We start from the raw sequence: 12,128 nt of genomic DNA on the forward strand, positions 1-12,128 counted from the left end.
TAACAAAATTCAATATTTAATTTCCTTATGATAACCCTAGGTTTAACCAAAAAGAACAATCGAATCACAAGATCGAAAAAATAAAAGAAACACAACTTCGAATCACAAATCCGAAAATCTAGAATCACTAGCCTCTTGTGTTTGGTATTTCAAAATTCATACAAAGAAAACTAGTATGATGCGGAATAGAATTACTAGTTATACCTTTCTTTATAAGAAACAACCTCTTGATCTTCTATCGTATTCCTCTTCTTATCTCAGACGTTGTGTGGGCAACGATCTACCGAGATGAGAACCACCAAGACACCTTCCTTCTTGCAAGTTTCGATCACCAACCTTCAAGCTCCAAGGGATGCTAGAACAAAAGCCTCATTTCTCTCCTTCTTCTCCTAGAAAGAACCGGCCACCACAAGAACTCCAAGAGAGGGATGCACCAACCACTAAAGAAGAAGAGAAAAGGAGAAGTATAGGGTCGGCCACACCAAAGAGGAGAAGAGAGAAACAATAGAAGATGTGTTGTGAGGTGAGGCACCTCTACCCTCTCTTTTATATTCCTTGATCTTGGCAAATAAGGAAATTTAATTATTATTAAAATTCCCTTATTTTCCTTGCCATTGGTTAATAAGGAAAATTTAATTAAAAATTCCTTTTAACCCTTCTCATGGCCGGCCCCTACAAGTGCTCCAAATAAGGCAAGTTTTAAACACAAAATTAAAACTTCCTTATTTGTTTCCAAATTTTTTTTTTAAAAAAAATCTCTTTTAAAAATTTCCTTCATGGTTGGTTATAAAAGGAAACTTTTATAAATTAAAATCTCTCTATTAAAACATGTAGATGATTACAAAAAGGAAAGTTTTCTCAAAATTAAAATCTTCCTTTCAATCTACAAATAATGAAAGATATCAAATCTTTTCTCTTAATCTTTTGTAGAAACTATAAAAGGAAAGATTTAATTTTAAAACTCTCTTTTAAAATCATGAGGATGGTTACATAAAAGGAAAGTTTTCTCAAAAATTAAAATATTCCTTTTAACTACAAATTGTTAGTATCCTTTGTACGGCTAGAGAGGGGGGTGTGAATAGCCGACCCCAATCTTTCGCGTTTCTTCCTACGATTAGGTTAGTGCAGCGGAAATACAACGTAGAAAGAAAACAGGAGAAGAAAGACAAACCTTAACACAAGGATGTAATGAGGTTCGGAGATTAGGGCTCCTACTCCTCGGCGTGTCCGTAAGGTGGACGAGTCCAGTCAATCCGTCGGTGGATGAGTCCCCGGAGAACCGGCTAATACAATATACTCCTTGTGGGTGGAGAAACCTCGCCACAAACGTTTGCAACAGCAAACAAAGAGTACAAGAACAGTAAGAAAAGCAATACAATATGAATACAATAGCACTCTACCAATTTCTTGCTTTCTTGTCGACTGGAGGTGAAGCAGCAACTTCACAACCCAAACGCAGCAGCTTGTCGACGACGGGAAGCTTACGCGAAGCTTCGGAGGCGAGCTCAATCAAAGCTCAGTTGAAGCAGAAGCTTCAGCAGCAGAAGAACAGAAGTTCTAGAGGAAGAGGTTAAGTCCCAGCAACGAAGCCCCGGACCCCTTTATACCTGCACCTGCGAAGAAGATAAAGAAGACACAGAATCTAGTCGTTGTGTCGCAACGGCTAGTGCGTGGACCGATCAGGCTGAAGCCTGATCGGTCCAGATCCTCTCTGATCGGTCCAGATCCTCTCTGATCGGTCTGCAGACCGATCAGGACCTGTTCTGATCGGTCCCCAGACCGATCAGCACTCTTCACAGAGAACTCGCCCAAGTTCTCTGTTCGTCTCCTGATCGGTCTGTGGACCGATCAGGGTGCATGTGGATCGGCGAATCTCCTTCCTTTTCTCTTGCTGCTCTTCAGCGCCAAAGATCATGGACACAGCAATACCTAAACTACGTGACTTGCTAACACCAAAACTTAGATCATCGATCGATCCATCGCATCGATCCGAGCTTGGTTTTTGCCCAAACCAAGTCCCAAACCTTTCAAACCAACATCCGGTCAACCTTGACCTGTTGGTATATCATACTTAGCATCCGGTCACCCATTGACCTGCTAAGACTTCCCACCAAGTGTCCGGTCAACCTTTGACCCACTTGGACTTTTCTCTTCGTGTCAAGTATCCGGTCCACCCTTGACCTACTTGACCTTCTCAACACCGATGTCCGATCACCCTTGATCCATCCGGATTTTCCCTTGCCCGGCTTCACTCACGGGACTTTCACCTAGCTTCACTCACTAGGGTTTTCACCGGCTTCACTCACCAGGAGTTCCATCTGCTTCACTCACCAGGACTTTCACTTTCACCTAGCTTCACTCACTAGGATTTTCACCGGCTTCACTCACGATTTCCCCTTGCCTGGCTTCACTCACCGGGACTTTCCACACCGCCTAACATCCCAGTTAGGACTTTCTCACTGCCGCTTCACTCACGGGACTTTCCAACCGCCTAACATCCCAGTTAGGACTTCCCACTGCCTGGCTTCACTCACCAGACTTTCCCACCTCGCTTCACTCACGTGATTCTTCATTGCCCGGCTTCACTCACTGTGACTTTTCCCTGCTTAGTTTCACTCACTAGGTCTTTCACCTGGCTTCACTCGTCAAGTCTCCCTTGCTTCCTTTGCCAAGTCTCCATACTTGGACTTTTTCCCGAATCAGGTCAACCAGGTCAACCTTGACCTACGGTTGCACCAACCATCTCCCAAACATCTATTCTTGTCAAACATCAAGAATAGAACTCTCTTTTCGTCAAACATCAACATGCAACTCAACTAGGTCAACCTTGACCTAAGGTTGCACCGACAATCTTCCTAAGTCAAACATCAAAATACAACTCGAGTCAAGTCAACTCGAGTCGGGTCAACCAGGTTAACCTTGACCTAAGGTTGCACCAACACAAATAAGGAAAGATATCAAACTTTTCTCTTAATTTTTTGTAGAAAACTATAAAAAGAAAGATTTAAATTTTAAACTATCTTTTAAAACCATGTCTTCCACATAAGAAAAGATTTTAAAAAATAAAATCTTTTTATTTTATATGGCCGACCACACCAAGCTTGGGCTCCAAGCTATGGCAGGCCACCCTACTTAGCTCAAGCCTTTGGCTTGGCCGACCCAAGCTTGCTTGGCCGGCCACCTAAGGGTGGGTAGGAAGTGGATATTTGGTGATATAATTCTCTATAAATAAGAGGCTACAATAGGGACCGAGAGGAGGAATTGGTTTTGGTCTCCCGATGAAATTAAGCTTCCTGTGTTCGCCCCGAACACCCAACTTAATTTCATCAATAATAATTCATACCACTAAAGAATTATTATTGAACTACCGCACCAATCCCAAATTATATTTTGGGCTCCTTCTTATCATGAGTGTGTTAATCTCCCTGTGTTTAAGATGTCGAATGCCCACTAATTAAATGAGTTACTGATAACTCACTTTAATTAATATCTTAGTCCAAGAGTAGTACCACTCAACCTTATCGTCATGTCGGACTAAGTCCACCTGCAGGGTTTACATGCCAATCCTTATGAGCTCCTCTTAGGGGCATTATCAACCTAGATTACTAGGACATAGTTCCTTCTATAATCAACAATACACACTATAAATAATATCATTTCCCAACTTATCGAGCCTATTGATTTATCGAACTAAATCACACCCTTTGATAAATTAAAGAAATAAATATTAAGTATATATGTTTGTTATTATATTAGGATTAAGAGCACAAACTTCCATAATAACAGAGGTCTTATTCTTTTATTCAGTCAGTATAAAAATAACTTACCTTAAATGGTCCTGCATAATACACTCAGAGTGTACTAGTGTAATTTTTATAGTTAAGATAAACTAATACCAAATTACACTACGACTATTCCAATGGTTTGTTCCTTTCCATCTTAGTCGTGAGCTACTGTTTATAATTTATAAGGAATTGATAACATGATCTTCTGTGTGTGACTCCACACACCATGCTATCTATAATATAAATTAGTTGAACAACTACACTTAGCATATAAATATAGACATTTGACCAATGTGATTCTTTATTTATAAAATAAATGTTTATACAAAAGCTAAACTTTTAGTATACAATCTAACAGTTCGGGAGTTTGCGGTTGATCACCGACCGGCAAGAACTCCTCCATCGGGAGGTGGAGAATGGCCGTCATGGATCGGCGGTCGCTCGGGGCTGACTGAGAAGAAGTCGCGGGGCCAAAAGCTTGGGATGCTGAGGCCGGAAGGATGTCGGATCGTAAGAGCCTTCGTCGAGCCGGAGGAAGAGAGGAGAGTGGTTGGACTGCGATCGGTTCGGGCAGTAGATCGACAAACGAGGGGGTCCGATCAGAGGAGATGACCTCTACAGTTTCAGGAGCCACCGGAGAGGAAGTGCCTCCCTGCTCGGAAGCCCTCACAGTAGAAGTGGCGGAGCGAGACGGAGTGTCCGTTCGGCGTCTCTTATGTCGAGTGAGGGGTACCTCATTGCCTGAAGACCCCGAGCCTTCAGTAGGGACGGGTTGTACTTCAGAGATCGGGCACGGGTCAGCCGCCCCTTCTACGTTGGTCATCCGTTCAACAGTCCCCTCGCCCACAGTTGGAGCTCCACCGCTCTCCCCAAGAGTACCCTCCTAGGAGCCGACCTATTTCAAGTCGAGCCTCTCCATCTCCTTTGCTGCAGCTGCATGGATCTCAGCCTGCTTGACCTTCATAATACCGGCCACCCAGGAGCGCATCATGATGTCAGCTGCAAAAGAAGGAAAGAATCAATTAGACTCAAGGGAAGAAGGTCAAGAAATTTCTTACCTAGGCTGCTCGGGAGCTTCATTCGGATCGGACTCAGCCCGAACATGTACATAACGCCCTCCAGAAGCAGCTGGTGGATGTTAAACTTCAGGCCAGCTAGCATGTTAACCGCGTGGAGGTATTCCGGTTGGGTCTTGTACTTCTTCAAATCTGGCTGAGGTGGAACCTTGACCTGCCATTTGGTCCGGAAGTTTGGCCACTCGGGGAGTCTCAAGAAAAAGAAGTACTCCTTCCAGTGTTTATTGGAAGTAGACATTTTTTCAAAAAAGACTAGGCCAAACTGAGACTGGAAAATATAGGTACCCAGTTCAGACTGTTTGGGATCATAAAAGTAATGGAAGACTTGAGGGGTCAGTGGAATGTTGTGCACTCGGAACAACACTACCATGCCGCACAGCAGGCGAAAGGAGTTGGGGACGAGCTGGGCAAGAGGGACATGAAAATAATGCAAACTTCTGTTATGAATGGGTGGATCGGAAATCGGAGACCGACCATGAATTGATCTCTGAACAGACAAATCGTGTCGATCGATGGGTCGTTCGACCGATCGGACGGAGAAGCCAAGACAATTTCGTGGTCAGAGGGAATGTCGAAGGCATTTATGAGGCTAGCCGCGTTGCCTGCATCAAACCGGATTTCCATGACGGTGTACCACAGGGTAGGAGCGGGGTCGGATGGCTGAGAAGAGCTCGCCATGGCCGGAAAACAAGGCGTATGGTTTGACGGAGAAGATGACCGGAAAACACAAAGGAAGCGAAAGATGCAGAAGCAGAAAGGACTACGGAAGATCAGGGAAGGAGAAGCTTACTGGAGGAGTGAATACGGTTGTCGATGAAGGAAACTGGTGATTGTGTGAGCACTGAGCGCTACAAAGACAGCCCGCAGTAATCGGGGAAGAAGACATCGAAGTGGGCGTAAAGGAGGAAGCGACGACTTTATAAAGCTTAGCTCGTCTAACCAGAGTCGTCGGATCTAGGGCACAGGAACCAACGCACGAATCCAGTAATAAAATTCAAACCGCCAAACATCACATCAGCTCTGTCGCCTCGAGCGTGCGGTGATGGCGGCAATGCCACGTGGCATCCACTCACAGGGGGCATTTAATGAGCACCATTATCAGGGATGAGCACGTGCTCAGCCTTAATGGGGTGATTTGCACGAATTCCAAGGAGATACAGGTGACATCAGCATTGACAGGGCATTTCGCGCCAACCAAGAAGGCGCATAATAAGAGAATCTATCCAAGTACAAACCCTTAGCGTGTCGAGCGACCCAAAGGAGCTATCCTACATGACCCGACCGGGGTCCAATCAACACACTGGCTGATCGGCAAATCGGTCACTTATCCTATCGGTCAGTCTTGCCCCGTAAGAGGTAATTCTCAGAGTGCCGATCAGCCCACAAAGATCAGTCCTACACTGACTGATCGGGATCAAGCCAGTATACCAGCCGATCGGCCAATCGGTTGTCAGACCACTTATCCAGTCAGTCGGACTTGCAGTCTCCTTCGATTAGATTTAAAGGAAAAGCACGTGATCCGATGGTAATGTAACGCCCGCCCTCCTCCTACTTATAGGGGGTAGGAAGGGCGGCGTTACGCGAGCATATATACATGCATATGCAATCGTTGCAGCGGAAGAATTTAAATTTAAACATGGAGAAACAAATATTTAAACATGTAAATCTCTTAAAGAATGTAAACATGTAACGCATGTGAGCATGCTTATCATTCTTGCATATAACTTGGTTTAGTATCTATTTCTTGGAACATGATACATGATTGTTTAAAACTAGAGCATAAAGTGTACTAATAAAGAGAGGATGAACTACTAAGCATGTATATTGTTCTCTAAAGGGGTGATTGGTACTTCTTTAAAGAAAGTTCATGATAACTAACCTGATGGAAGTATAGGAGTCTAAACACAAGTATAAACATTAATATGGGGTTCGAAGCATAAGCTAAGTACCTAGTCGTCCATCACTTAACACTTCAAGCATGATAAGGAGGTTCTTAGCAATTCTTTAACTAAAACAAGTGCTTATCATTTCAAGGTTTCATGGAAACAAAAGATAGTATAGTTCACATCAAGTAGCAACCATTAAAAGCATCAAGTAAAAGAACAAGTTATCATGCAAAAACTTAGAACATGCATAAGTCTTGAAACACAAAACAGATCCCTTCCACCATGCCACTGCCACACACATCTTTGCCCCTCCTGCTGCTCCCTTTAGTTTAGCCATTCTTTATCCTTTTCTGCAGTACAAGGAAAAATAAAACTATAAGCACATAGGCTTAGTAAGATCCTTTCCTACCCACAAAAGCCATAAAACATGAATTAACCATAGAGTAGTGACCTGTTCATTTAGACAACATATAGGCATATCACAAGAGTACATCATCTTAAAGCATAATAATCACATAGCATGAAATAATATATATATGCAAGATGTTCTTTTGAAAACATATATTATATAAATACTTAAACATAAATCTCAACATGAGAGCCCGACATTGTACCACATACATGATTTGCGTACATCCCTAAATAAATCCGAGATAGCTAATCCCGAACCTACTAGGGAACTAGGACCGTGCTTCGACCTAGGAGCGACGTAAGAGCCCATCCCCTGGACCTTGCTAGGGTCCGGTACAAGCCATACAAAAGTAAAATAGCACATCATGTTCCTTGTCATAACATAAAGAGTGCTCTTAGTCCCAATTTATAGGGAAACATCTCTTAAGCAATTCATCATACATAAGTCTTGCATAAACATAACATGGTGACGTAAGATTCACCCAACACATAGCAAATCATAGGGAACCATTAGTAAGCATGATTGGAGTATTTGTTCTCTTCTAGCTCTAGTAGTTCTCTTGGCCGAAACTTACAAGGGCATAGTACAAGGTTTTAAGCCACATTAAGCATGGAACATCAAACTAGCATCACATAATACATAACATAACATGGGAGACCTTTAGCAAACATAAATGGGATTCAGATTTTTCCTTAACCCTAGTTTCTTAAACTTGGTCGAAACTTACAAGAGCATAACCCTAGTTTGTAGGCAACAAGAACTTTACATAACATATTAAGTATCATGGGAGCAAGCATGAGCAAGTCTAGTTGGAGTTTAAACTTTCCTAAGCCTTTTTTTTCTTCTTGGCCGAAACTTACAAGGGCATGATCCTAGGTTTTAAGCAACATCAACCATGAATAGCATCTTAATAACATCACATAACATATTAGGTATTATGGGAGAAAGCATAAGCAAGTCTAGTTGGAGTTTAAACTTTCCTAAGCCTTTTTATTTCTTCTTGGCTAAAACTTACAAGGGCATGATCCTAGGTTTTAAGAAACATCAACCATGAATAGCATCTTAATAACATCATATAACATATTAGGTATCATGGGAGAAAGCATAAGCAAGTCTAGTTAGAGTTTAAACTTTCCTGAGCCTTTTTATTTCTTCTTGGCCGAAACTTACAAGGGCATGATCTTAGGTTTTAAGCAACATCAACCATGAATAGCATCTTAATAACATCATATAACATATTAGGTATCATGGGAGAAAGCATAAGAAAGTCTAGTTGGAGTTTAAACTTTCCTAAGACTTTTTATTTCTTCTTGGCCAAAACTTACAAGGGCATGATCCTAGGTTTTAAGCAATATCAACCATGAATAGCATCTTAATAACATCATATAACATATTAGGTATCATGAGAGAAAGCATAAGCAAGTCTAGTTGGAGTTTAAACTTTCCTAAGTCTTTTTATTTCTTCTTGGCCGAAACTTACAAGGGCATGATCCTAGGTTTTAAGCAACATCAACCATGAATAGCATCTTAATAACATCATATAACATATTAGGTATCATGGGAAAAAGCATAAACAAATCTAGTTGGAGTTTAAACTTTCCTAAGCCTTTTTATTTCTTCTTGGTCGAAACTTACAAGGGCATGATCCTAGGTTTTAAGCAACATCAACCATGAATAGCATCTTAATAACATCATATAACATATTAGGTATCATGGGAGAAAGCATAAGCAAGTCTAGTTGGAGTTTAAACTTTCCTAAGTCTTTTTATTTCTTCTTGGTCGAAACTTACAAGGGCATGATCCTAGGTTTTAAGCAACATCAACCATGAATAGCCTCTTAATAACATCATATAACATATTAGGTATCATGGGAGAAAGCATAAGCAAGCACTACAAGAAAAAAGCCTAACAACAACGGTTTTTCACCGTTGTCGTAGCCCATTTTGAATTGTTGTTAAAGGTCGTGTTGTTAAAAGGGGTACCCAAAGACAACAGTTTTTAACCGTTGTCTTTGAAGGCAAAGACAACATTTTTATAACAGTGAAAAACTGTTGTCTTTTCCTTGAAAGACAACAGTTTTTCACCGTTGTTTTTGAGCGTCTACCTTTAATAACAGAGTCGTCAACAACAGTTTTAAACTATCTACGACAACGGTGAAAAATCGTTGTCTTTTTTAGAAAAAAAAAAATTAATACACAATTTTCCAATATTATAAATCATTCAAAATACTAAATTTCAAAATAAAATTTAATATACAATTTTCTAACATTCAAAAATAATATCTATAACATTCTGAAGAAATTTAATAAGCAACCAACAAAATTTCATAAACAATCAACAAAATGATAACACTATTAAAACAAAGGTAGAACAATATAACACAAGATTTTCTACTTAGATGTCGGTGAAGATGAGGGATTGCAGCTCCTAGTGCTCCTTAATTTGTTAAAGTCTCTTCATTTTTTTAGCTTGTCGACATTCTTCCCCATACTCTTGAGGACACCTATTCGAATAAAGATATATATTACAAATTAGCAACTAAACTGTACGTGTGATTCTAATTGCACTGCATAAATGTTACATAACCATAAAAACCATTTGATATAGTCATCTAATAGAAGTGCAAAAAGCGTTATCTACGTAACATAAATGGTAACCTCTTGAAACAATATGGTGACTCTTAAATTTCTTATTAAGCAGAATTTTCATTCTATGTCACTGCATACAAAGCTTCTATTATAAATCATGCAAACATTATTTTTCCCAGTGATCAAGCAACATTAATTCTAAAAGGTACAATTTAATGCAAACGTTCCCACACAGTCCATATGATGCTAAGGAGTAAGTCATACATTAAATTCTAAAAGGGACCATTAAAGGAAAGAATGCCTTAAATAAAAATGAATCCAGAAAGAGTAACAAAAATCAATGCAACATAATCTTAAAGAATAACATTATAGCAGGATAAAGATGCTAAAAAGAGTAGTAGATTGAAGAACAATCTATCATTGATCTAGACTTCTTTGGTCAAAAAGTATGATACAATCCCAAATTAAGCATCATAGATGTATAATTCCATCAAAAGAACTAACTCGCTGTCCAAAAGTAAGTTAAAAAATGCATAAAATGATTTAGAGACCTAACAAAACCTAATCTTAATCTAATTAGAAAACTCTAATTAGCTCCACCCAACCTATTCATGAAAATCGAGACTTACTAAGTCTAAAATGCTAAATGTTGTACAATTAGGTAACTAGCCATGAATCTAAAAGATCGCACCTTGTCGAAAAAGGACAACAAAAGTTAAGCAAGAGAGCTTTGGTTTATGATTCTGCTAGATCTGAACCTCTGTATATTTGTGGAACACACATCCTCAAAAGGACTCCTAGAGAAGTTACTCCATCCTGCAGCAACAAACAGTAGAAAATACACATACACTAAGGAAAGGCCTATATCATAATTATAGACATGCAGGCATGCAAAAAAGACGTAAGAAATAAAGGTGTTTCAAGGCTCTAGAAGATATATAGGGAATGCAGTTTAAAACAAAGATGTAGGGAATGCAGTTTAAAACAAAGATGTAGAAGCAAAATTCGAACTGCATGTATGCTTCACTAAGCATGTATTAGAGGGTTCAAACATTAATATCTTCTCTAGTGTCCCAAAACATTAGCTTGAAGAGTACATTTGAAGAGGTAATATAAAACATAATGTCAAAGGAACAGGTTTACATGGTGCAGTCTCATTAGTTCTTAATTTGCCTCAACTTGAGAGTTCAACTAATTTCTTGAGTTTGCATGGTGTAATCTTTTGGGTCTCAATCTCATGAAGGTGGAAGGGGCTGCTGCAGAGGGAGGAAGAACTCCTTGCATCTGGGACACCTTTGCACATGAACGTTAAATTTCGTTTAACAAGAAAAAAGCACTAATTTAGTGACTGCAAACTCTAAAATGTCTTCAGAATCTCAGGGAGAATAGAGGACAAAAGAACTGGAGACATAGCAGCTGATCAGTATCACAAGTACAAGGTCGATCGTGAGTTTTTTAGGCAATTATGCAATCCTGTGAACTGTAGGCATATAAAATTTTGGTTTTTCTTGTTGGCAGGAAGATGTGAAGTTGATGCATGACATGGGCCTGGATGCCTACAGATTCTCTATCTCCTGGAGCAGAGTCATTCCTAGTCGGCATTCACCTTGCAATAATTTATTTTCCTGACCAAATAGTTTAAGCATTACATGATTCTAATTGGTGCCATGTTGCAGATGGTAGAGGGCCAGTTAATCCAGAAGGGGTGCAGTATTATAATAACTTGATCAATGAACTCAAGAAATATGGTACAATTAGAATAGTGGTCATACCTTAACAATTTTCAGTCACAATTTTACCAAACTATGTTTGGCCGGCAGGAATTGAACCTCATGTCACTCTTCTTCACTTTGACCTCCCCCAATCTTTGGAAGATGAATATTCTGGACTCTTGTGCCCAAAAATTGTGTACATTTCTACTACAGCCCTTTCATTTGCATCTCCTCAAATAATGTCTAAGATAGTGTCCATTGTGATGTAGAGAGGACTTCAATGCTTATGCTGATGTGTGCTTTAGAGAGTTTGGGGATAGAGTGAAATATTGGATCACTGTCAATGAGCCAAACATTGAACCCATCCTTGGCCATGATCTGGGAATATTTCCACCAAATCACTGCTCTTCCTCCTTGGCCTCTTCCCTTGGCCTCAATTGCAGCAAAGTGAATTCATCTGTTGAACCATATGTAGCTGGTCATAACCTTTTGCTTTCCCATGCATCAGCAGTCTCCCTATATAGAAAGAAATATCAGGTTTCAGCATTAGTTTCTCTTTTAATTGAATGATCTAAATGTTATTCAGGGTGTTATCTAAAATAGAGTGTTGTTCTTGTGCAAAAGCCAAATCAAGGGGGATATATTGGAATTACCTTACTAGGGATCTGG

The 12,128-nt window shown here is 40.1% G+C and overlaps 1 long non-coding RNA gene across 1 annotated transcript; it reads left to right on the top strand.

Moving 5' to 3' along the window:
• Window positions 1-11,140: 11,140 nt before the first annotated feature.
• On the top strand, window positions 11,141-11,643 carry LOC122040149. Its single transcript, XR_006128529.1, has 4 exons — window positions 11,141-11,186; window positions 11,266-11,341; window positions 11,424-11,495; window positions 11,568-11,643. It is a non-coding gene; the product is annotated as an uncharacterized LOC122040149 (long non-coding RNA).
• Window positions 11,644-12,128: the final 485 nt, after the last annotated feature.

Source organism: Zingiber officinale, chromosome 2A (genome assembly GCF_018446385.1).
Source record: "Zingiber officinale cultivar Zhangliang chromosome 2A, Zo_v1.1, whole genome shotgun sequence".
Classification (NCBI taxonomy): Eukaryota; Viridiplantae; Streptophyta; class Magnoliopsida; order Zingiberales; family Zingiberaceae; genus Zingiber; species Zingiber officinale.